This window comes from Oryctolagus cuniculus, chromosome 4 (assembly GCF_051225735.1).
Source record: "Oryctolagus cuniculus isolate XC-2025 breed Fujian yellow rabbit chromosome 4, ASM5122573v1, whole genome shotgun sequence".
In the NCBI taxonomy this organism is placed as follows: Eukaryota; Metazoa; Chordata; class Mammalia; order Lagomorpha; family Leporidae; genus Oryctolagus; species Oryctolagus cuniculus.
The window spans coordinates 115,806,354-115,831,676 of NC_142870.1; the positions used below are offsets into that span (position 1 = coordinate 115,806,354).

Sequence of the window (25,323 nt, forward strand, 5' to 3'; positions counted from 1 at the left end):
TGATTACTTAGCTTATTGGTCGTCTACCTCAATGGTTATTCAGTATTTTGGACGGAACTTGTATTCAACAAATTATTCTCTTCTGTGGCTCTCATTTCTATTATCTTTTTCCTAATTTTCTAGAGTCTGCTTCTTACTCTAACCAGGAAAGCTACACATTTGCAAAGCTTTCCTTTCTTCCCTTTCTTACAGTCTATCAAGTGTTCACTTTCAAGTGACAACACTGCAGGATTTTGTGCCTCAACGTGAATTAATTCCAGCCCTTTGGAAGCAAAGGTACTAATGATCCCTTATCCCTTCATCCTTTTCCATTGTAAAGCTGATATTATTTTGTCTCTCAAACAAGGGCTGTTGGTGGCGGTAGCCCAAGGCAAGTTAGCAACAGAGAGCTGTTCTTACCCAAAATTCTCAAGAGTTTCCCAAGAACAAACTATTTCCAATTTCCATCTGCCTTTGGCAACTTGCAAAGCCAAAAAGAATGGTTTTTTTTTTGTTTTGTTTTTTTGTTTTTGTTTTTTTGTTGTTGTTGTTTTTTGCTTTTTACAATTTTATCCCCTTTTATACTCTGTGTATATGGAAAGGTTCACCAGCTTCCTCCCATTATCTTAACGGAAGCCTTTCTTCTGTACTTCAACAGAAACCAGTGTGTTAACAGGATCAATGCCTTTCCAGATGACTCTTATTAGGGATTAAAAGGATTATTTTATAAATATTTCATCTCCAGAATATGTTGTGCAAGATACTGAAAGCTATTTATTAATGAAAGTTTTATAAACAACATAAAAATAAATGCTATACAATATGACTTAGTTACAAGTATGGTTTACGCAATATATAGGTAGATATTACTGTTTCCTGAGCAAGTAAAAGACAGAGTACCTGTGTTTGATTCCTGGCTTTGACTCCTGGTTCCAGCTTCCTAATTCCTGCTAATGCAAACCCTGCAGGCAGCAATTATGGCTCAAGGGATTGGATTCTTGTCACCCACATGAAAGAACTTGATTGACTTCCTGTCTCTTAGTTTCAACCCCAGCCAATCCTCAGCCATTGTGGGCACTTGGGGGATGACTCAGCAAATGGAAATTCTCACTTACTCTGTCACTGCATCTCAAATAAGGAAATAAAAATTACTTTTTTCCTTGACCACAAACTAGATGTTAACTGCTCTAGATTTAACATGCTGATTGTCCATTGGTTATATCATCTATTGATTTAAGCTTGGTATGAGAATTCAATTGCTAAAGAATTTATCCATTTATATTAAATATATCATTTACATACTCATAAATACATTGCATTTATGCATAAGACTGTATTTCCACCATAAAAATGTCTATGAGTAGATGAGAACATGACAAGAACAGAAAATTCAAATTATGTAATTCTAAATGACAAGACAAGGTGATTTTATTATTGCATTTCTTTCTCATTTATAACTTGCCTAGAGCAGTGGCACTTAAGCATGTCAAGAAACCCCCAAATTTTACCTTTCTTCCATTTTCTAGGTTAAAAATATGATGATAAGTAATTCTGCTGAGAAATATTTTTTAAATTCAGCAATAATGTTAGCATTTATATAAAGCTTAAATTCAATTAAATATCTATTAGTATATTAAATGTCCCATACACTTCTAATAATGACAGATAGAATTTTTCATTATTCAAATAGTTTTCTGTAAACAATGATATATCATTATATATGAAGATGTAAAAATATGAATGAATATATATGATTAATATGGAAGGAAAATATTGCTCCTTTTATGCTTTAGAGTTAAATTATTAACCCACTAAATTCAATAGATAATAGCAGAGATAAATTAACAGGCTTTTTAAGTATGAAAATTTGAAAGTGCAACTAAATACCACATTCTTAATCATCTAAAAATGAAGCTTAATTCAAATTATCTGTTTCTGTGGGGTAGGGATTCTTGTTTGTTTGTTTTTAAGATTTATTTGTTTACTTGGGAAGCAGAGTTACATAGAAACAGATTGAGAGATGGAAAGAGACATTTTCCATCCAATGGTTCACTATCCAGATGGCCCCACCAACCAGTGCTGGCCTGGTCCCAAGTCAGAATCCAGTAGCTTCTTCCGGATCTCCCACATGGGTGTAGAGCATTTGGGCCATCCTCCACTGCTTTCCCAGTCACTTTAGGAAGGAATTGGATCTGAAGTGGAGCATCCAGGGCATGCACCAGGGCCCCATAAGGGATGGTGGCAACTTTATTCATTACAACACTTCAGCAGCCCCCGGATAAAGAATTTTAATACTTTGCTTTGTATTCTAGCTGAAAGACATCAGTAAATTCTAAGAATAAACTAAAGTTAGTGTCAGATAATTTATTACTCTTTAGACTTTTGCCATGCAAATCTTATAACCAGTAGCAGAATAGTTCTGCAGATTTTTTAAAACTATATGGGATAAACCATCTAAAATATTTCATTGATGCCAATGATTTTCCTATGTTAAAATTAAGATGTGTTTCACAGTTTAAAGTCTGAAAGTTATAATTGTCATCGTTTTTCTTTAGTGGTAAACCATATAATGAAGCATTGTACATCACAGGCAATTTAGATTAAACAGACTATATAAAGTCTATTTCTAAAAGTATAAGTCAAAGAGAAAAAAAGACAATATATGATATCACTAAACTCATTTTCATGAAATGAAGCAATAATTTTATGATAAGTCGTGAGAATAGAAGGTAGAAGAGGCTGTTCAAATAACATGGCAGTAGGGCCAATATTTAAGAATAAGATTCAGTATTCTCACAAAGTCATGGCTACTTCAGGAAAGGAATACATGAACAATCTAGAAGGTTGGGATGAGCCTCAGGAGTTTTCTCTCTCTCTCTCTCTCTCTCTCTCTCTCTCTGTGTGTGTGTGTGTGTGTTTTAGAATAATTGGAATAAGTATAAAACCTTACCTTCATAGTAACTTTCGTATCTAAAGAGTAGTTTTAAAACTGAAAAGATTATGGAAGAGACACAAAAACAAATTACTTAAAATGTGGAGACAAATGCTGCAGAAAATAGCTAAGAATTAAAAGTGTTTTTTTTTCGCCGGAGCTGTGGTACAGCGGGTAAGACTGACATCCCGTACGAACACTGGTTTTAGTCCCAGCTGCTCCACTGCCAATGCAGCTCTCTGTTATGGCCCGGGAAAGCAGTAGAAGATGGCCCAGCTCCTTGGGTCCCTCAAACTGCATGGGAAGACCAGGAGGAAGTGCCTGGCTCCTATGGATCGGTGCAGCTCCGGCCATTGTGGCTAATTGGGGAGTGAACCAGAGGATGGAGAACCTCTCTATCTCTCTGCCTCTCCTTCTCTCTCTGTGTAACTCTGACTTTAAAATAAATGAATAAATATTTTTTAAAAAGTATTTTTCTTCGGAGAATAGTTGTCAGTATTGGGGAGAATCGGTATGGGGGATTATTATTTTTCTTTGCACATCAATTCTATCAATAAACAAAATGAGGAGCACATATTACTTTAATAAAAATGCCATGCACATAACAAAATAATGAGGATGATTGAAAAGATGTTTACAAATTTTTTTTTGACAGGCAGAGTGGACAGTAAGAGAGAGAGACAGAGAGAAAGGTCTTCCTTTGCCATTGGTTCACCCTCCAATCGCCACTGCGGCCAGCGCGCTGTGGCTGGCACACCGCGATGATCCGATGGCAGGAGCCAGGTACTTATCCTGGTCTCCCATGGGGTGCAGGGCCCAAGTACTTCGGCCATCCTCCACTGCACTCCCAGGCCACAGCAGAGAGCTGGCCTGGAAGAGGGGCAACCGGGACAAAATCTGGCGCCCTGACTGGGACTAGAACCCAGGGTGCTGGCGCCACAAGGCGGAGGATTAGCCTAGTGAGACGCGCCGCCAGCCAGATGTTTACAAATTTTGATACCGAAATGAATTCATTCTATATTGTGGTCACATTAAGCTTGGCCCTTCCTACCTTTATCATCTTTAATTTTAATTTTCTTCATTTTTGGAAGACAATGTGACATGAAGTTGGGATTCCTGTTTAGTTTATTGTTAGGGCTGTCATAAAAATGATGGTTAGACAATATAGTATGGAGAACAAAGTGATCTTGGGAAGGCTTTCTGACATCTCTCTGGATTTAAAATGCTTCACGTGCTTTTAAGAAGGGAAAGAACAGGAGATATCTGGGTTAATGTAGTAACCAGTAGTTCTTATCTATATGTAAAAATGAAAATGGATAGAATTTAACTTCACTTAACCTTCCAACTAAGGGGGAAGATTTGTGTTTTTGTATAATGTCTCACAGATAGTAGGAGGTGAGAATCTGAGAACTCTCAGTTAATAAATGTTATCCTCATTGCATAACATGAAAATTAATGTGTGAATTAGAGCAGAGAAAAAGCAGTCTCCTCAGAGACAGGCTTCTTCTCAGTACAGAAATAATTTAATTTAAGTTCATTCAATGGACTTATATAAAGATAAAAGGATGATTGTTCAGTCATGCAAGCATAAAACAAGTGATTTTCTGAGGTCAATGTTGATGCTAACTTTGAGTCCTGATTAGGATAGAAGAAGTCTTGGCTGAATATCACAATTTCCTTGGTGATTGAAAGTGATTTAAACCATCACACTGGGGACACAAATCTGAATGCCATCTTGATCCTTATGTTCTGATTCCTTTCTCACTTAAAAATAATACATCTTTTTGAGAATTTAAGTTCTTGCACAATTTGTCTTCACGGAAAGAGAATGCTCTTGACAAAATGACACATAAACTTCTTTGTTGATAATTACCTTCACTAGGTTGTGGATTTCATATTTTGGTTATAATTTTACTTTCTGCTGAAAAATTAAATTAACTAATTGTCATTCTGGCTTATAAATTATATGTGCTTACAAATACCAATACTTTTTTGATATTGTGGGTGGTTAGGTTGAGGTAACTATAGCGAGGCATTTCCTTTGTTCTAAAGCATCATATTTCTAAGCTTGCAGGACTGAGGGTGGACTACTCACTAGAATTGTTGAGTCCTGATAAAATAAACCGTGGTGCCCTATTTCTGAAACCAGTTGCCCCCTTAATTCAGCAAAATACAAATGAAAAAGATCTAAGCTTCCTCTACTGCTTCAGATTTTCAAAGCTTTGATATTGAAGGCTTTGTGAAATTGAGAAGGACATTCACATTTGATAATGACAATTTTCCTCTACCCACTCATATCTTCTGTTCTTCTTATGTTCCTTCATTGAGAATAAAGGACAATCTGTAATCTGGATTTTGTGTTTCACTTCCAAAGTTCATAATGGACGCAGAATGAAAATATGCCCAGGCCCCTGCACCTACATGGGAAATTTTGAGAAGCTCCTGGCTCCTGGCTGCAGATCAGTGCAACTCCAGCCATTGTGGTCATTTGGGGAGTAATTCAATGAAAGGAAGATCTCTCTCTCTCTCTCTCTCTCTCTCTCTCTCCCACCCTACCCCCCCTTCTCTCTGTAACTCTGTCTTTCAAATAAATAAATGTATCTAAAAAGAAAGAAAGAAAGAAAAGAGTCTAAACATTCATAAAAGAGAAGGGACGGGGTCACAAATTCTCCTTGTTTCAGCAACTCAGAACCACTATGCAAGCTTTTGGGTACCACACTCAGTAATTTTCAAAAGCATCTAAATATATTTTCTGATCTTTTGTGTTAATTCTAACTATATAGTGTTGATCCTTTCTGAAAGGGAAAGCTAAGTTATTCATTGTGCAACCTCTTATGCTGAGTTATGCATAGACTACCAGGGTGACATGAAGAGGAAGAAGTGAGTTAGGCCTCCGGAATTGTCTTCCAGGTAAGACTCTTGTGTAATCTATTTCTGGAAATTCCACTACTGTGTTTTATATCTATTGTAAAGCAAGTTGAAAAGAAAAGGTAGCTATGGATTCAGAGAATCCATCCATGTTAGAAAAAGTTTCAAAAAGCATATAAATTCATACAAACAATTTTTTTTTTTCTGGAAGAAACCTGGGTGACACCAAGGTGTATTATCTGTTATTCCAAAGCTAAAATAAAATATGCTGTGAAATGAGTTTTTAACAACCTATCACAGAGATGGCACTCTGCAGCGCTGTCATCCCATATGAACACCAGTTTGAGTCCCAGCTGCTCCACTTCTGATCCAGCTCTCTGCTATGGCCTGGGAAACCAGTGGAAGATGGCCAGGATCCTTGGGTTCCTGCTGCTATGTGGAAGACCAAGGAGAGGCTCCGTGCTCCTGGCTTTGCATTAGCTCAGCTCCTGCCCTTGTCGGCCATTTGGGGAGTGAACAAGTGGATGGAAGACCTCTCTCTCTCTCTCTCAACTCTGCATCAGCCTCTCTGCAGCTCTGCCTTTCAAAAATTAAATAAATTTTAAAATTTATTTTAAAATAAATTTTATTTTTATTATTATTTATTTTAAATTTTTAAAATATCTTTAAAAATCTATAAGGTGATAATTTATACTAAAATGCCACAGGCAATTTTTAACTTTCATTTAATTCCAGTTAATATAACTCCTAATATATTTTGCTGCTAAAATATTAACATATTTGATTATGGAGAGCTTCTCCATATATAATGGTAATGTTAAGTAATATTGGGGGGGCCGGCACCGCAGCTCACTAGGCTAATCCTCTGCCTGTGGTGCCAGCACCCTGGGTTCCAGTCCCAGTCGGGGCTCCGGATTTTGTCCCGGTTGCTCTTCTTCCAGTCCAGCTCCCTGCTGTGGCCCAAGAAGTGCAGTAGAGGATGGCCCAGGTCCTTGGGTGCTGCACCCGCATGGGAGACCAAGAGGAAACACCTGGCTCCTGGCTTCGGATCCACACAGCACGCAGGTCGTGGCCGCCATTTGGGGAGTGAACCAATGGAAAAAGGAAGACCTTTCTCTCTGTCTCTCTCTCTCACTAACTCTGCCTGTCAAAAAAAAAAAAAAGTAATATTGGGGGTACTACAAAACATTTGTGGAAAATGAAATTAAAAGATAAGTTTAGGGCCGGTGCTGTGGCGCAGCGGGTAAAAGCTCTGGCCTGCAGTGTCGGCATCCCATATGGGTGCCGGTTCTAGTCCCGGCTGCTCTTCTTTCAATTCAGCTCTCTGCTATGGCCTGGGAAAACAGTGGAAGATGGCCCAAGTTCTTGGGCCCTATACCCATGTAGCAGACCCAGAAGAAGTTCCTGCCTCCTGGCTTCATATCGGCTCAGCTCCAGCCATTGTGGCCATCTGGAGAGTGAACCAGCAGATGGAAGACCTCTCTCTCTCTCTCTGCCTCTACCTCTCTCTTATAGCTCTGTCTTTCAAATAAATAAAATAAGTCTTTAAAAAAATTTATTTTGGTTCCCAAACTTTTGCAATTCGTTCAGTTTTTTTTTTCTTAACATGAACATTTTGAAGGCTTGTTACATGGTATATGCATTTATCTAATGTTTTTTAAAAAGTGAGCTAAAAACAGAATATATCCAAAATATTGTCAATAATGGTTTGTAAACATTTTGAAACAGAGGAGAGGGCTGACTAGAACCCACTATTTCCTACTTTTAGGTTTTGTAGCCTTTCTATTACTCAAGGCTACCTCCTATCCAAAAATGCATCCAATCAAAATCATACATGGATAACTGAAAAACTGACTTTTCTATAGAATATCCATGATGGCTGATTCTCCAATACCTATTCCATTTTATATGAATAATACCTTCATGGTAATTTCTTTCTCTATATTTTTGGTAAAGCCTTGCTGAGGAATAACAATGTTTACCATTTTGCCAATCAAAATAGAAATGAAATATAATGTTTATCATCTGAGAAAGCTTTCTGTGCTCCAAAAGAGATGCAAGAAAAATAATCCTTGCCATGCTCTTTTTCCACTTGGAAATGATACTACATATGATGACTACATCTAATCAATAAGTTTAAAGTGATTAAGCAGGTCACTAGGCTAATCCTCCGCCTTGCGGCACCGGCACACGGGGTTTGAGTCCCAGTCGGGGCGCCGGATTCTGTCCCGGTTGCTCCTCTTCCAGGCCAGCTCTCTGCTGTGACCAAGGAGTGCAGTGGAGGATGGCCCAGGTGCTTGGGCCCTGCACCCCATGGGAGACCAGGATAAGTACCTGGCCCCTGCCATCGGATCAGCACAGTGCGCCGGCTGCAGCGCGCTGGCCGCGGCGGCCATTGGAGTGTGAACCAACGGCAAAGGAAGACCTTTCTCTCTGTCTCTCTCTCTCACTGTCCACTCTGCCTGTCAAAAAAAAAAAAAAAAAAAAAAAGCATAAGGAACAAAGCCCAACAATAAAGAGAGCAGCATATGCAAATGGAATGTATACCTTTAAAAGCCATCTCTGAGTTATCCTTTGGATCATTGCCATACCTCTGGACGTCTGGTCAAGTGTTTAATTTTCAAACCAACTTTATTTATAGTTTAGTTTACTTTAAGTTTAAATTAATTAATATTATTATTTGAATTTTAACAATGCATTTCACTGTTTCCCATCCAGTGTGTATAATTGACTATATCCAAAGAATAAACAATGACGAAATGAATATCAGAAAAATACTTAGAAATTCTATACATTAGAAAAACACATATTCAATAGAGCTTTACATTTTGATTTTGTCCCATCAGTATACACAGATAAGTATGTTAGATTTAGAGAAATAAATCACTAGAAACTGAAGCTAAAAAAAAAGGTTGTTTTTATGACATTTACAAGTAACTCACTGGCAAACACTCAAAGCAATTGGGCTTTTGTATGACTATAATTACCTCATATTAGTGTTAACAAATGTTTTGATTAAGGAAAGCATTGAGAGACTTTGACATATATCATGTCAAATTTGTTAAAAAGTAATTTTAACAGCATATATTCCAGACCTTATCAAAATCTAATGTAAACCCAGGATCTAACAAAGAAATATTATCTGTGCTGAATGAAGACAATGGATAATGCTAGACTTTTATTTACTTGTTTGTTTGCTTATTTATTTATTTATTTTGAGAGAGAGAAAGAGAGGGATCTCCCATCCATTCGTTCACTATCCAGATACCCAGCTGAGATAAAAGCCAGGAGCCAGGAAGTCAATCCAAGTCTCTGTCCACTGCTATGATATGAAGTAGCCTAAACAGCTCAAAGGAGATATCCACATGAAGAAAACACTAAGACAACCTGTCATTATCCCCATTTGAAATCCCACTTCTACCTCTATACTATTCCAGCTCTGCCGGCCTATTGTTCTATGCCATCTGCAGAGAATAATAACCTGTTCTACTACAGAATCATAAGAAGTAATAAATTTCTGTTATAGTACACTAAATTTTGGAGTGGCTTATTATGTAAAAATGACAATTAAAGCATTACTTAGATGTAGATATGTGACCTCAGTTTAAAAAAAATAAACTATTTTGACGACATTGAAGCTGAGAGTGGATATAAAATGTGTAACTTCTAACTTAGTTAAACTCCACATATTACTGAGGAAACTGATGTCAAAAAGGCCAAGTGGTAAGAGTTCAAAATTAGTGTGAGAGGGAGAGCCTGACCACATCACTAGTCCCAGGCAACTACTACCATGTCAGATATATCATATACATGATTCTCAGAACATTCAGAGAGGGCCTTTGTGAAACTGCTGAAGTTAGAAATTAAGTAAACAAACAATCCTTGTATACTACAGTATATACCACGCTAAGCTTGCTTCAATAGTCTTCAAATTCTGCATTTGTTATTTTTTTACAAATATTTATCTATTTATTTGCAAGGCAAAGTTACAGAGAGAGAGAGAGAGGAGAGACAGAAATCTCTCATGCACTGCTCACTCTTCCAATGTTCTCAAGAGCCAGGACTGGGCCAAGCCAAAGCCAGGAGTCAGTTCATCTGGGTCCCCAATGTGTGTGCAGTGGTCCAAGTACTTGGACCACCTTATGCTTTTTTTGCAAGTGCACCAGCAGGGAGATGGATAAGACCTGGAGCAGCCAGGAGTTGAAATGGCACCCACATGGGATACCAGAATTGCAGGCAGCAGTATATTCTGCTATGCCACAGTGAATCCCCAAATTCTACATTCTTTTTATCTTTAAGATTTATTTATTTGAAAGGCAGAGTTGATGAAAGAGAGAGAGAGAGAGAGAGAGAGAGAGAGATTGATTTTCCATCTGCTGGTTCACTCCCCAAATGGCTGCACTGGCTAGATTTGGGCAAGTCTGAAGCCAGGAGCCAGGAGCGTCTTCTGGATTTCCCACAGGGGTACGGGGTGGCCCAAGCATTTGGGTCATCTGCTGCTGCTTTGCTGCTTTCTCAGGCTATTAGCGGGGAGCTGGATCAAAGTGAAGCAGCCATGAGTTGAACTGGCAGTCAAATGGGATGCCAGAATTGCAGATGGCTGTTTAACCTACTATGCTGCAACATCGGCCCCCAGTTCTACATTCTTAAGAAGATGTTTTTTTAGTTTATTCTATAGTAAGAAGAGTGAAGATGGTGAAATGCTGGAGTTAAACCTAGTATAGATGGATAATTTATTTAAATGAACTTATAAATAAGAATTGCTTAAAAATATCTAGGATTCATTTAAAACAATTCCACTTCATGATGTATGTCATACTTAAGTTTGTGTTCTTTAAATACTGAAAAAAACCCTTCTATAATGTCCAATTTTAAAGGAAAATTCTATTCAAAATATGCCTTCTAAAACATACTCTACCATCTTACCATATGTACATTTCATTTTAAACATCCTTATGTCAACTAGATGTAAATAATTCTAAATTCTTATTTCCCCTCATTGGATTGTGAAGAGTGGCTTGGAGTCGTCTGACAGCAAAAGCTGTTATAAGAGCTTCTGTTATGAGACACAGGAGGAGGTTAAAGCAGAGCTTTGTCAGTCTGCAGAAAAAGAGCATGTTGCTCAGAGCTGGTTATTCTCTTCTCGAGTGCTGAACCTGGCAGTAAAATCAGTTGAAGTGAATACCAGAGGCTTGGGACTGGCAGGGGTACAGCAGTCCCTGTGGAGAAACTCTCTGCCGATGATGCAACAAAAACTAAGGGTTCTGCAGGCTGCAGCATGCACGTGTTTAAGTTTTTAAACAATAGGCGCTTGCTTACTCACAGGTGTAAAGGTGATGAACAGAGCCTACACTATTCAATAAAATGTTGAGAGATGTGGAGCTGAAGGCAAATAACAAGGTGACGGGGAGAAAGAGAGTGAAAGAGAGAGAGAGGGAAGGAGGATAAGAGAGAGAAAGATCACTTTTATAGACAGAATCCCAGGAAATTGGTTATGGGAAGTGACCATTTATTTTCTTTTTTCTAGACCACTCGAAGAGTGTTCAATGATAATAAGACCTCTTATCCTTCACTTCAATTAATTCTCAGGAATTTTAGTTATTTATTTGATTATTTTTTATTTTGTTTCATTATTTCAATTAGACATTTGAAAGAAGATGCTACCATTGCTATCATATATACCTACCCACACGCGGGGACTACAGTCTTTATGGAAAACAGGAATTAAAATATCAGTTTATTTTTGTACCAAAAACTTTTGAAAGTTTGCATTTGAGGGGATTTTGAAAAAAAAAAATTCATGGAAAATGTGCCACATGAAAATTTAAAAATACAGTTATATGTATAAATGTGAAATGATTTAAATAATTATTTGACCAAATTCTCTGGCCACCAAATACTACTACTTTTTTTTTTTTTTTAAGATTTCTTTATTTAAGGCCGGTGCCGCGGCTCACTAGACTAATGCTACTCTTTGCGGCGCTGGCACACCGGGTTCTAGTCCCAGTCGGGGCGCCGGATTCTGTCCCGGTTGCCCCTCTCCCAGGCCAGCTCTCTGCTGTGGCCAAGGAGTGCAGTGGAGGATGGCCCAAGTACTTGGGCTCTGCACCCACATGGGAGACCAGAAGTACCTGGTTCCTGCCATCGGATCAGCATGGTGCGCCGGCCACGGTGGCCATTGGAGGGTGAACCAACGGCAAAGGAAGACCTTTCTCTCTGTCTCTCTCTCTCACTGTCCACTCTGCCTGTCAAAAAAAAAATTATTTATTTATTTCAAAGTCAGAGTTATGGAGAAGTGGGGGAGGAGACACTCAGATCTACCATCTGCTGGTTGGTTCCCAGATGACTACAACAGCCAAGGCTGGGCTAGGCCAAACTAAGGAGCTAGGAGCTCCATCTGGGTCTCGCATGTGAGAGATCAACAGTAAATTAAACTTTTAAAGACTTTAAAAAGCTTCTCCTTCATAATACACTGGCATGACAATGAAAATGCAAATCATAGACTCACAGAAAATATTCACTAAAACATATCTGTTAAAACTTTGTATCATAATACGTAAAGAACCATCATAATTCAATAGCAAAGATATTAACATCCTGATTTCTTAACAGCTAAGGATTTCAATGAATATTTCATCAAAGAAAGTTAGCAAATTGCAAATAAACACATCAGAGAATTTTCAGCACCACTAGTCATTAGCAAATTCAAATGCAAATAATAATGGGATAAGAGGGTTGGGCATTATGGCATAGTGGATTAAGCCATGGCTTGGGTTATCCACCCATATCAGAGTACGGATTTGGACTGTATTTATAAACCACTTAGTTTATGGTATTTTGTTATAATATGTCAACCTAAGACATATATTCACCAAACCATCAGATTAAAACATTGGGGTGGGAGTTTGACATAGCTGCTAAGATATTGCCTAGGACACATGTATCCCACATCAGCATGCCAAAGTTTTAGCTCTGATTCAAGTTCCAGCTTCCTGCTTACCTACATACAGGAAGGTATCAAGGAATGGCTCAAGTACTTGGATTCCTGCCACCTACATGAGTTACCTGGATTAAGTTTCAGGCTCTTGTATTCATTCTGGTCCTGCCTTTGCTGTTGCCAATATTTAGAGAATGAACCAGTGGATGGAATATTGATCTCTCTTTCTCTGTCTCCCCCCCCCCCAATACACCCTTCTTTCAAAGAATCACTCTCCACAAAAAGAACCATAAGAAGGCAAGTACTAATAGAAGCAACTTGTTTGAATCTCTAGAATATAAATCACGTGAATGCTTAATAAAGAAAAGAACAATTGCATGTTCAATAAGAGAACCTTGAGTCATTTTCATTCAATAGTTTATCATCCTCCAATTTCCTAATGGGATGGTAGCCAATTCCTGGTTTAATTTGCTGTTGCCAGGAACTAATATTAACTTTGTACTTACAATACTGTAATCATTTCTTTATTTCTTTCTTGGAGTTCTCTGGGGAATAAAGAAGCTAATCTTTGATTCACTGTGTCTACTAACATTACTGTGGAGGTAAAGGTATTGATGTCTGTTGAAAAATATGAAGACATACAGAGTTATTCATTGTAGGCCATTTTATCTTTGAAGCTACTGTAGCAGGTATTTCTGAGAATGGAACTAGAAAATATAAAACAAGAAAAATTTCTGTGGATTTGTGCCTCACGGTAAGTTAAGATGTGCTTTCTTCCTAATTTTATGAAAGTAATATTTGGATTTGAATAAATATGAAGTCTGTATTCAAAAGGAAAAGAAAAAACCTAAGCCAAGATAATGTAATTTCTGTGAATATAGTAAAATATGTGATGAGTTTGTAGATTTGTGAATCTCATTCTTAATTTGTTCACTTGTTGATCTAATAAAATAGAACTCCTTAAACTGGTATCTCTATGAACATGTCCTAAACAGACCCATCTAGGGAAAGCTCTGATCTCAGATTATTTTATTATTTTCCAGCCAACTCTCAACACATTACCATCCAAGGAGATTCAGCTACTTTTAAAGTAGCTGATATTTAAGACTTCTCATTTTCTTTATTGTAATTCTTTCTCTCAAATCCCTAATGCTCATAGGAAAGTTTGAATATGAACTTAATTAACTTGATTAACCTTATCAGCATCAGGCTTAGGGGAATTATAGGAAGGTTTGCAAAAGTAAGATGTGTAATGATAATATTAAAAAGATAATGACTAATAAAAAGTTTCTGCTCAGTAACTGCTACAAGGCATATTACTTATCTTGCTTCCTCTAAGGAAACATGCATAGTAGGTTTTATAATCCCTGTCTCACAGATGAAGAAATAGATATACAGAAAGTTGTCATAAGGAGTGCGTACAGAAGATACATTTCAAGCTCACTGTTTTGCTACAACCGTTGTCTTGAAACTTCTACAGGTGTTATTTTTTTTTTCAATATTGCTGGAGCTTTTAATATCTCAGAAATAAACATTCTATGTACTTTGAGATGGCTAAAATAGTTGTTTCTGAATTTCTGTAACAATAGTTCTCAAAAATAGCCATTATTTCAATAATCACACAGATGTCCCTCTATTCACTAAATACCCCAAAAATAACTCTTATCAAAAAACATACAAAGTCCCAAGAAAGCATACACCATGGTCTATATAAACAGAAGGAGAATTCTACCAAAGGTAGCTAAGTTTTTTTTAAAACATATTTTATAAAGACAGATTAGTTTTTGTTGCTTTTTAGTACTTACTCTGAGAGGGAATACAAGAAACTGTTTTAAGAGAAAAAAACTGCTTAACTGATCTCATGTGTAGGAGTTCTTAAATTATTGTTGTTTTGTGTTAACACACATACACAGACATGCCCAAACTCTCTACAATATAATCTTTTAGTTATTTTTTCAGTAAAATAATACTAAGCAAACTATATTTGAACATTAACACCAAAATATTAATCAAAAGAAGAAAACGCAATAATTTTATGTATGTGCCTATGTAAATGTAATGTATTAAGAAAAAGAGTAATAAATTAACAAAGCATTTGGGTTTAAATTAAAGAAATTCATATGTGTATGTATGTGTGTGCATGTGTAAACGGATATTTTAGGCCAGAATTTTGTTCTAATTCTGGTATTTTTTTACCCTTCTTTATTTCAAAAATCCATTCTCAGAAAGTGACCTAGATGTTCAGTGTGATTTCTCAGGATATATAAAGTGACTAGCCAGTTCTTAGCTGACCTAGTGTGGAATCATTATACATGAAAGAAATCAGCAAAAGCAGTGTTAAGAGGAAAATTTATATCAATAGGTGCCTACATCAAGAAAATGGAAAGGCACCAAATAGATGAGCTTGCAATGCATCTCAAGGATCTAGAAAACCTACAGCAAACCAGACCCAAATCTAGTAGGAGAAGAGAAATAAATAAAATCAGAGAAGAAATCAACAGGATTGAATCCAAAAAAAAATTACAAATATCAGCCAAATGAGGAGCTGGTTTTTTGAAAAAATTAACAAAATTGACACCCCATTGGCCCAACTAACTAAAAAAAGAAAAGACCCAAATCAATAAACTCAGAGATGAAAAAGGAAACGTAACAACAGACACCACAAAAATAAAAAGAATCATCAGAAATTACTACAAGGACTTGTATGCCAGCAAACAGGGAAATTTATCAGAAATGGATAGATTCCTGGACACATGCAACCTACCTAAATTGAACCAAGAAGACATAGAAAACCTAAACAAACCCATAACTGAGACAGAAAATGAAACAGTAAAAAAGGCCCTCCCAACAAAGAAAAGCCCAGGACCAGATGGATTCACTGCTGAATTCTACCAGACATTTAAAGAAGAACTATCTCCAATTCTTATCAAACTATTCAGAACAATCGAAAAGAGGGAGTCCTCCCAAATTCTTTCTATGAAGCCAGCATCACCTTAATTCCTAAGCCAGAGAAAGATGCAGCACTGAAAGAAAATTACAGACCAATATCCCTGATGAACATAGATGCAAAAATCCTCAATAAAATTCTGGCCAATAGAATGCAACAACACATCAGAAAGATCATCCACCCAGACCAAGTGGGATTTATCCCCCTGGTATGCAGGGATGGTTCAATGTTCGCAAAAAAATCAATGTGATACACCACATTAACAGACTGCAGAAGAAGAATCATATGATTATCTCAATAGATGCAGAGAAAGCATTTGATAAAATACAACACCCTTTCATGAAGAAAACTCTAAGCAAACTGGGTATAGAAGAAACATTCCTCAATACAATCAAAGCAATTTCTGAAAAATCCATGGCCAACATCCTATTGAATGGGGAAAAGTTGGAAGCATTTCCACTGAGATCTGGTACCTGACAGGGTTGCCCACTCTCACCACTGCTGCTCAATACAGTTCTTTTTTTTTTTTTTTTTTTTTTTTTGACAGGGAGAGTGGACAGTGAGAGAGAGAGACAAAGAGAAAGGTCTTCCTTTGCTGTTGGTTCACCCTCCAATGGCCACCGCGGCCAGTGCACTGCGGCGGGTGCACCACGCTGATCCGATGGCAGGAGCCAGGTAATTATCCTTGTCTCCCATGGGGTGCAGGGCCCAAGCAATTGGGCAATCCTCCACTGCACTCCCTGGCCACAGCAGAGAGCTGGCCTGGAAGAGGGACAACCGGGACAGAAAACGGTGCCCCGACCTGGACTAGAGTCTGGTGTGCCAGCGCTGCAAGGTGGAGGATTAGCCTAGTGAGCCAAGGTGCTGGCCCTTCAATATAGTTCTGGAAGTTTTAGCCAGAGCTATTAGGCAAGAAAAAGAAATTAAATGGATACAAATTGGGAAGGAATATTCAAATTATCCCTCTTTGCAGATGATATGCATCTTTATTTAGGGGACCCAAAGAACTCTACTAAGAGACTATTGGAACTCTCATAAACAAGAATAGTGTCTGCAAATAGTAGCAGACAGAATAAAAAAGGGAGAGAACGATCCAACATGTGAAGTGAGATACACAGCAGACCCATAGAATGGCAGATGTCCTAAACAGCACTCTGGCCTCAGAATCAGCACTTAAGGCACTCGGATATGGCTGAAGAGCCCATGAGAGTATTCCAGGCATGGAAAGCCAAGACACTCTGGGGGAAAAAAAAACCTAAATGAAAGATCTCTGTGAGTGAGATCCCAGTGGAAAGAACAGGTCATCAAAGAAGGAGGTACCTTTCTCTGAAGGGAGGAGAGAACTTCCACTTTGACCATGGCCTTGTCTAAATATGATCAGAGTCGGTGAACTCAGGGGGCTTCCATAACTTTGGCAGCTCATGACTAGAGCCTAGGGTGATTACTGATGCCATAAACAAGAGTGTCAATTTGTTAAGTCAACAACAGGAGTCACTGTGCACTTACTCCTCATGTAGGATCTTTGTCCTTAGTGTGCTGTACATTGAGATTTAATGCTATAACTAGTACTCAAACAGTATTTTTCACTTTATGTTTCTGTGTGGGAGCAAACTGTTGAAATCTTTACTTAATGTATGCTAAACTGATCTTCTGTAGATAAAGAGAATCGAAAATGAATCATGATGTGAATGGAAGTGGAGATGGAGTGGGAAAGGGGAGGGTTGCGGGTAGGAGGGACGTTATGGGGGGGAAGCCATTGTAATCCATAATCTGTACTTTGGAAATTTATATTCATTAAATAAAAGTTAAAAAAAGAGTTTGGCAAAGTAGCAGGATATAAAATCAATGCACAAAAATCAACAGCCTTTGTATACACAGGCAATGCCACAGCTGAGGAAGAACTTCTAAGATCAATCCCATTAACAATAGCTACAAAAACAATCAAATACCTTGGAATAAACTTAACCAAGGACGTTCAAGATCTCTACAGTGAAAATTACAAAACCTTAAAGAAAGTAATAGAAGAGGATACCAAAAAATGGAAAAATCTTCCATGCTTTGGATTGGAAGAATCAATATCATCAAAATGTCCATTCTCCCAAAAGCAATTCATAGATTCAATGTGATACCAATCAAGATACCGAAGACCTTCTTCTCAGATCTGGAAAAAATGGTACTGAAATTCATATGGAGACACAGGAGAACTCGAATAGCTAAAGCAATCTTGTACAACAAAAACAAAGCCGGAGGCATTACAATACCAGATTTCAGGACATACTATAGGGCAGTTGTTATCAAAAGAGCATGGTACTGGTACAGAAACAGATGGATAGACCAATGGAACAGAATTGAAACACCAGAAATCAATTCAAACATCTACAGCCAACTTATATTTGAGCAAGGATCCAAAACCAATCCCTGGAGTAAGGACAGTTTATTCAATAAACAGTGCTGGGAAAATTGGATTTCTACATGCAGAAGCATGAAGAAAGACCCCTACCTTACACCTTACACAAAAATCCACTCAACATGGATTAAAGACTTAAACCTATGACCCTACACCATCAAATTATTAGAGAGCATTGGAAAAACCCTGCAAGATAAAGGTACTGGCAAAGACTTCTTGGAAAAGACCCCAGAAGAACAGGCAGTCAAAACCAAAATTAACATTTGGGATTGCATCAAATTGGGAAGTTTCTGTACTTCAAAAGAAGCAGTCAGGAAAGTGAAGAGACAACCGACAGAATGGGAAGAAATATTTACAAACTATGCAACAGATAAAGGGTTGATAACCAGAATCTACAAAGAGATCAAGAAACTCCACAACATCAAAACAAACAACCCACTTAAGAGATGGGCCAAGGACTTCAATAGACATTTTTCAAAAGAGGAAATCCAAATGGCCAACAGGCACATGAAAAAATGTTCAAGATCACTAGCCATCAGGGAAATACAAATCAAAACCACAATGAGGTTTCACCTCACCCCGGTTAGAATGGCTCACATTCAGAAATCTGCCTACAATAGATGCTGGCGAGGATGTGGGGAAAAAGGGACACTAACCCACTGTTGGTGGGAATGCAAACTGGTCAAGCCACTATGGAAGTCAGTCTGGACATTCCTCAGAAACCTGAATATAACCCTACCATTCAACCCAGCCATCCCACTCCTTGGAATTTACCCAAAGGAATTTAAATTCGCAAACAAGCAAGCACATTAATGTTTATTGCAGCTCAATTCATAATAGCTAAGACCTGGAACCAACCCAAATGCCCATCAGCAGTAGACTGGATAAAGAAATGATGGGACATGTACTCTATAGAACACTATACAGCAGTCAAAAACAATGAAATCCGGCCATTTGCAACAAGATGGAGGAATCTGGAAAACATCATGCTGAGTGAATTAAGCCAGTCCTGAAGGGACAAATATCATATGTTCTCCCTGATTGGCGACAACTAACTGAGCACCAAAGGGGAAACCTGTTGAAGTGAAATGGACACTATGAGAAATAGTGACTTGATCAGCTCTTGTCCTGACGGTTGATGTACAATGTAATACTTTATCCATTTTAGTATTTTTTTATTCTAGTACTATTGGTTTAACTCTGTAATTAACACACAATTATTCTTAGGTGTTTAAATTTTAACTGAAAAGTGATCCCTGTTAAATATAAGAGTGAGAATAAGAGAGGGAGGAGATGTACAATTTGGGACATGCTCAATCGGACTTGCCCCAAATGGTGGAGTTAGAAACGTGCCAGGGGATTCCAATACAATCCCATCAAGGTGGCATGTACCAATGCCATCTCACTAGTCCAAGTGATCAACGTCAGTTCACAATTGATCACAATGATAGGTCTAAGAGTCAACGGGATAATACAAACAAGACTAGTGTCTGCTAATACTGACTGATAGAATAAAAAAGGGAGAGAACGATCCAACTTGGGAACCAGGATACACAGTAGACTTATAGAATGGCAGATGTCCTAAATAGCACTCTGGCCTCAGAATCAGCCCTTAAGGCATTTGGATCTGGCTGAAGAGCCCATGAGAGTATTTTAGGCATGGAAAGCCAAGACACCCTAAAAAAAAAAAAAAAAAAAAAAAAAAACAACAACGAAGAGCTAAGTGAAAGATCTCAGCGAGTGAGATCCCAGTGGAAAGAACGGGGCCATCAACGAAGGAGGTACCTTTCTCTGAAGGCAGGAGAGAACTTCCACTTTGACTATGACCTTGTCAGAATAAGATTGAAGTAGACAAACCCAAAAGGCTTCCATAGCCTTGGAAACTCATGACTAGAGCCTAGGGAGATTGCTGACGCCATAAACAAGAGTGTCAAATTGTTAAGTCAACAACAGGAGTCACTGTGTACTTAACTCTCATGTGGGATCTGTCCTTAATATGTTGTCCAATGTGAAGTAATGCTATAACTAGTACTGAAACAGTAATTTTAGACTTTGTGTTTCTGTGTGGGTGCAAACTGATGAAATCTTTACTTAATACATAATGAATCAATCTTCTGTATATAAAGATAATTGAAAATGAATCTTGATGTGAATGGAATGGGAGAGGGAGCAGGAGATGGGAGGGGTGGGAGTGGGAGGGAAATTATGGGGGGGGAGAGCCAATGTAATCCATACTGTACTTTGGAAATTTATATTTACTAAACAAAATAAAAAAAAAAGAAATCCATAATTTTTAAAAAGATACTCAAAGTCCAGCAATGAGAGCAGCAGATGATGTTGGATGTGGAATAAATTATTCTTGATGATATTGTTTCATTAACCTCACAAAAACATGAGAATGAAGAAAAAGATCAGAATAATCGGCACAATGACTAAAGAAAATGTTATGATGGTTATGTACCAAATCATTTGAATGCAGCAGAAAGATACATTGCAATGACAACATTTCTCTATGATTTATTGATAGCTATTTTGAATATAAAACATATGCAATCACTTTTCTAATTTCAAAGTAAATAAAATCTTATTTTGATCCACTAGAGAAATTTCCCCTAAATGAACATTTTGCTTATGCACTATAAATAATGAGCCTAGAATATATTTTGAGTAGGGATGTTTTCTATTTTCAGGTATGAGTCATTCAAGTTATAGTCTATTTGAAGACTCAAGTTGAATCAGGGACAATGTGTAAGATGTTGAAAGATGGATGCTTAATGTTCAAATATAGGAGAGGTATCCCAACTCAGATGAGAGCAGATCTGAGAAGGCCCCTGGTAGCTTTGGGATGCACAAGGAGGGAAGGCCTATACTTCCGGGAATGGAGAGTCCCTGTCAAGGTTCCCCGTGGGTGCCTAAAGGTCAACCAATGAGGATCAGACCCACATCAACCTTTGACCTCCATGCCCTGAATCTTTAAAAGGAACCCTCCCAATCTCTGATGGGTGACTTCCCTGGGTCCTGCTCTGCTGGGAAGGGGGAACCACGCCCGGGCGTGGAATCCCAATAAAAGCTTGTGAATTAATTGATTTGTCTGCCTGGGAAGATTTGTTATGCGCCAGACACCTTGCAGCCCCTATTTAGCAGATTTTTAAATATTTACATATTGTAACTGGTTGCCTGAAATATTATACTGCACATGATTGAAAAGCATGCAAGGTACATCTTTGCATATTCTTTCTGTCTTTTTAAGAGTCTCATGCTCTACCGACTGAGCTAGCCCGGCCCTTCTTTCCCTCTTTTTAAATTGCCAGTTTCCAGGACAGTCAGATTTTACTGTCGGGCAGACAGGCATCAGTGACTGGGGAGGGGTCATAAAAACTCTCATCCAGGGGAGGGACCAAGGACTCCGCCCTCTGTCAGGATCCATCCAAGACCACTGACTTTGTAATTTAATTTCCCATATGTCAATCACAAACGCCAATCATGAGCATCACCAATCACCAGTCAATGCTCATCTTACTTTAGGTATGAAAACCCCAAACCAGAAAAAACATTGCTGTATGTGCTCCATAGGCCCATCCCCACATCGGAATGGGATCACACGCTCTTTTCACAGGTCTATTTGTCCCTTGGAACATATTTCAATAAATTTTGTTTTACTATCCTTACTTTCATCTCTCTAAACTACACTCCATTACTCCTTTAATGAAAAGGAACCAAGGCAAGCTGGCAACTGCCTCTGACACTACCACTATCATTCTGACTTCCATGTCCTAAGGGTTACAGTCAAGCATGTCTGCTCAACCAATCCTTCTCTCTTCAAAATTACTCCTTCATATTATGCCAAAATTGGAAGAATTTTTCTTTCAATATTTTTGTCTACTAGCAAACGTGATGAATTAACCCATCCTAAATGACACTATTTCTAAACTTATTTTCCCATGCAAGCATTTATTCATGTATTTTATTAACTTACATAGTGTATCTGCTTTTCTAGATGCCAGAGAGGGTGTGCAAGAATTCAGTTTTCTAGAAGAGATGTAGCAAGATGTGACTGTTACATGAAAAACAAACAAACAAACAAAAAACAAAAAAAGAACATGACATAATGGTTATTATGATAAGCAAATGCATCAAATAATTTTAGAAAAGGTATATCTGTTATAAGAACAAATGAAGGAGATAAAATGTATTCCTTGCAAACAGTAATATCTTTTTGGAAGGTGCCATGTTGTTAGTTATTTTTAAAGTGAAAAGATGGAAAAGCAATGCTAGGCAAAGAAAACAGCATGGAAAAAGGAATCAAAATTTAAATGTCAGAAAAAACTGTCTCAAGTTGTGTGCTCAGAATCCATGGCATTAACATTACAAAAGACCTTGTTGGCAATGCAAATTTTTGGACTCAGTCCAGACACACTGAATGAGAAACTCTGGGAGTGGGTACTAGCAATCTGTGTTTAACATGTCTACCAGAAGATTCTGAAATATCTTTGAAGAGGCCAACTTAAAAATAAATAACAAACTTATATGTAGACCATGGGACTATGAAATCAAAATGGTCATAGGTTTTACCCACTAGTCAACTGGGAAATATGTGCTGTCTTACTTATAGGAAAAATGCTCATAAAAAATAATCCTTGTGCTATCCTCCACATTTAGTCAACATGGTAAAGAGACTAGAGACCATCAGTAGGTTATGATTAAAGGCTGATCATGGATACTTGCAAGAAGGATGGAAAGTGTGGCAAGAATAAAAAAATTAGAAATGTAGAATTTCTCAAATAATTTGTATGTAATTTAACAAGTATTCTGGAGACAAAGCTTTGCCAGACAATCAAATACAGGCAATCATAAACACCAGTGCATAAATTAAAGCAGTATAACTGCTTAATGAGGTTCTGTGCTACCTTACAGAGCAAAGCTTCTGCTTACAGCAGTATGCTCTACACAATATGGACAGAAAAAATAAAACGTAGTCACCGTCATGTGTTGGTTTCATCAAGTAAATTACGCAGATCTGCTCTTTTCTAAATATAACTATGGGTTAGGTCTAATTCAGTATTCAAATGGTTCCTAGTCTCTGGTCAAGTCCTTAAATCTCTCTAATCCAGGTTCCTGTCTACCTTTACCAAATTATTACAATTAGGTATTTTGTGGCAACGTTGAAGAAATGAACTCTTCAAATTCCCTAGAGAATTCAAAAAAAGCTTTAAAGAAAAGAGCTTAGTTTAAGTTGAAGCTTAATATTGTTATAGAAGTGATGAAAAGAGATGAACTACAAGAGATGAGCTGAATGAGGTCCCAAAATGGGTAGGTCAATGACTACTTAGAGAAAATTCTTACTAGTTGAGAAGTGCTCAGTCCTATACTTTGGTCATCTCTTTCGGTCCTCACTGTGTAATCATTTCAGGAAGAGTAAGACTGGAACTAAGAGGGAAAATAAAGAAATGTTCTTAGTTCTGTGTGTAGGAAAAGATGAATGATGATGGATGGTAGCATCAGCACAGATTGTGGAGTTATTGGATGTAATCAATAATTTACCAAACAGTAACTCATTGAATTGGTCAATTGAGCTGTTCCTACAAGGTGCCTAATCAACTGGACTCATTTTGAAGTTTGGTCTTCCCTGGAAGGTCGTTCCTTTACCCCCACCTCCCCACCACAGGCCTTGAACAGAGAAGCAGCTACCACCTGCACTTATCCCCAGGCTGACTCAATCCTCTTTGCCATCACCAAAATCCCCTAAAGTGCTGGGTCCTGGCTCACTCTGCCACCAATTACAATGGACAGGAAATCGCTCGGCTCACAACGTTTCTGCTGTGTGTAAAGCTGGCTTTGCTGAGGATGCTACCTCCAGGCCAAGTTCCCTTCTATGTGACACATGCCAGGCATTAGACATAATGGTGGGCATGGTCCAGAAGAACTGCATGTGGGCAAGGAGGCCCAGAGCAAGTGCAGCATCCTGACTCTGAGTACCCCATTGAGCAGAACATTGTTACCAACCAGGATGACATGGAGATCTGACGCCTTTTATAGCAAGCTGCATAGGAGTGCCCTAGGCTGCTAACCTGAACCCCAATGGCAACAGAGAGAAGACGATCCATGTCCTGTTCAACACTTTCAACACCCCAGCCATGTACCCGGTCATCCAGGCATTGCTGACCCTGTAAACTGCCCATGCCACCAGCAGCGTGATGGACTCTGGCAATGGAGTCACCAACATGGTGCCTGTTTACAAGAGGCACGCTCTCACCCACACCATCCTGCATCTGGACCTGACTGGTCTGCACCTAACTACCTCATGAAGATCCTCAGGAATCACAGCTACAGCTTCACCACCGTGGTCGAGAGGAAAGTTGTGTGTGATATGTGCTATGTCGCCTTGGACTTCCAGCATGATCCAGCCATCACCATGTCCTCCTCCTCCCCAGGGAAGAGCCACTGGCTGCCCGACAGCCAGGTGATCATGATCGTGAAAGAGGTGTTCCAGTGTTCCAAGTCACTCTTCCAAACCTTCTTCCTGGACATGGAGTCCTATGGCATCCATTTGACCATCTTCAACTCTGTCATAAAATGTGATATCAACATACACAAGGACCTCTACACCAGTACTGTGCTGTCTGGGGGCGCCCCCATGCACCTGGCCATCACTGACAGGATGCAGAAAGAGATCACTGCATTCCTGAGTCTAGTATGATCTGATACTGTGTATCTTAATAGCCTGGCTCGTAGAGTAACTTCATTCTATACCAGTGACTTTACATTTTGGAAACTTGTAAAGTAAATTAAAATTTTTTATTTTGCCTAGGTAATCACTTGTATTTTCATCAGTATTTGTTAGGTTTTGATTGGGGACACTGAAACTTTAAAAGAGATTTTTATTTGGAAATATTGAAGTCATCACTTTATAGCTATGATTAAATCTTATCTATAGTTAAATAACACTGATTAACTGATTAAATGAATGACTAGCACGTCACAGTTATCAGCGATCTGATTGCATTTTGATCAAATGTCTTAAGCCCATTGGACATCTTTGTCAAGATGGAGGTTTTAAATTCTTTTGATCTTGAGTGTTTCAGTTAGTCTCCTGGAGATAATTAAAGGATGAGTTTCTCATTTTGTAGCGATAATCACTAATTCAGCTTATTTGGGTTGTATGGAATGTAGTCTAGAGTTGTAAAATGATGCTAAGCTTTATCTTAATTTCATAGGCATATTATTCATCAAAATGTTCTAGAGATTATATAAAA

General features: G+C 38.2%; 1 pseudogene; it reads left to right on the forward strand.

The window, feature by feature from the left end:
* LOC138849528 (actin, cytoplasmic 2 pseudogene) overlaps positions 1-24,767 on the forward strand; it is a 71,930-nt pseudogene extending 47,163 nt beyond the window's left edge.
* The last annotated feature ends 556 nt before the right edge of the window (positions 24,768-25,323 follow it).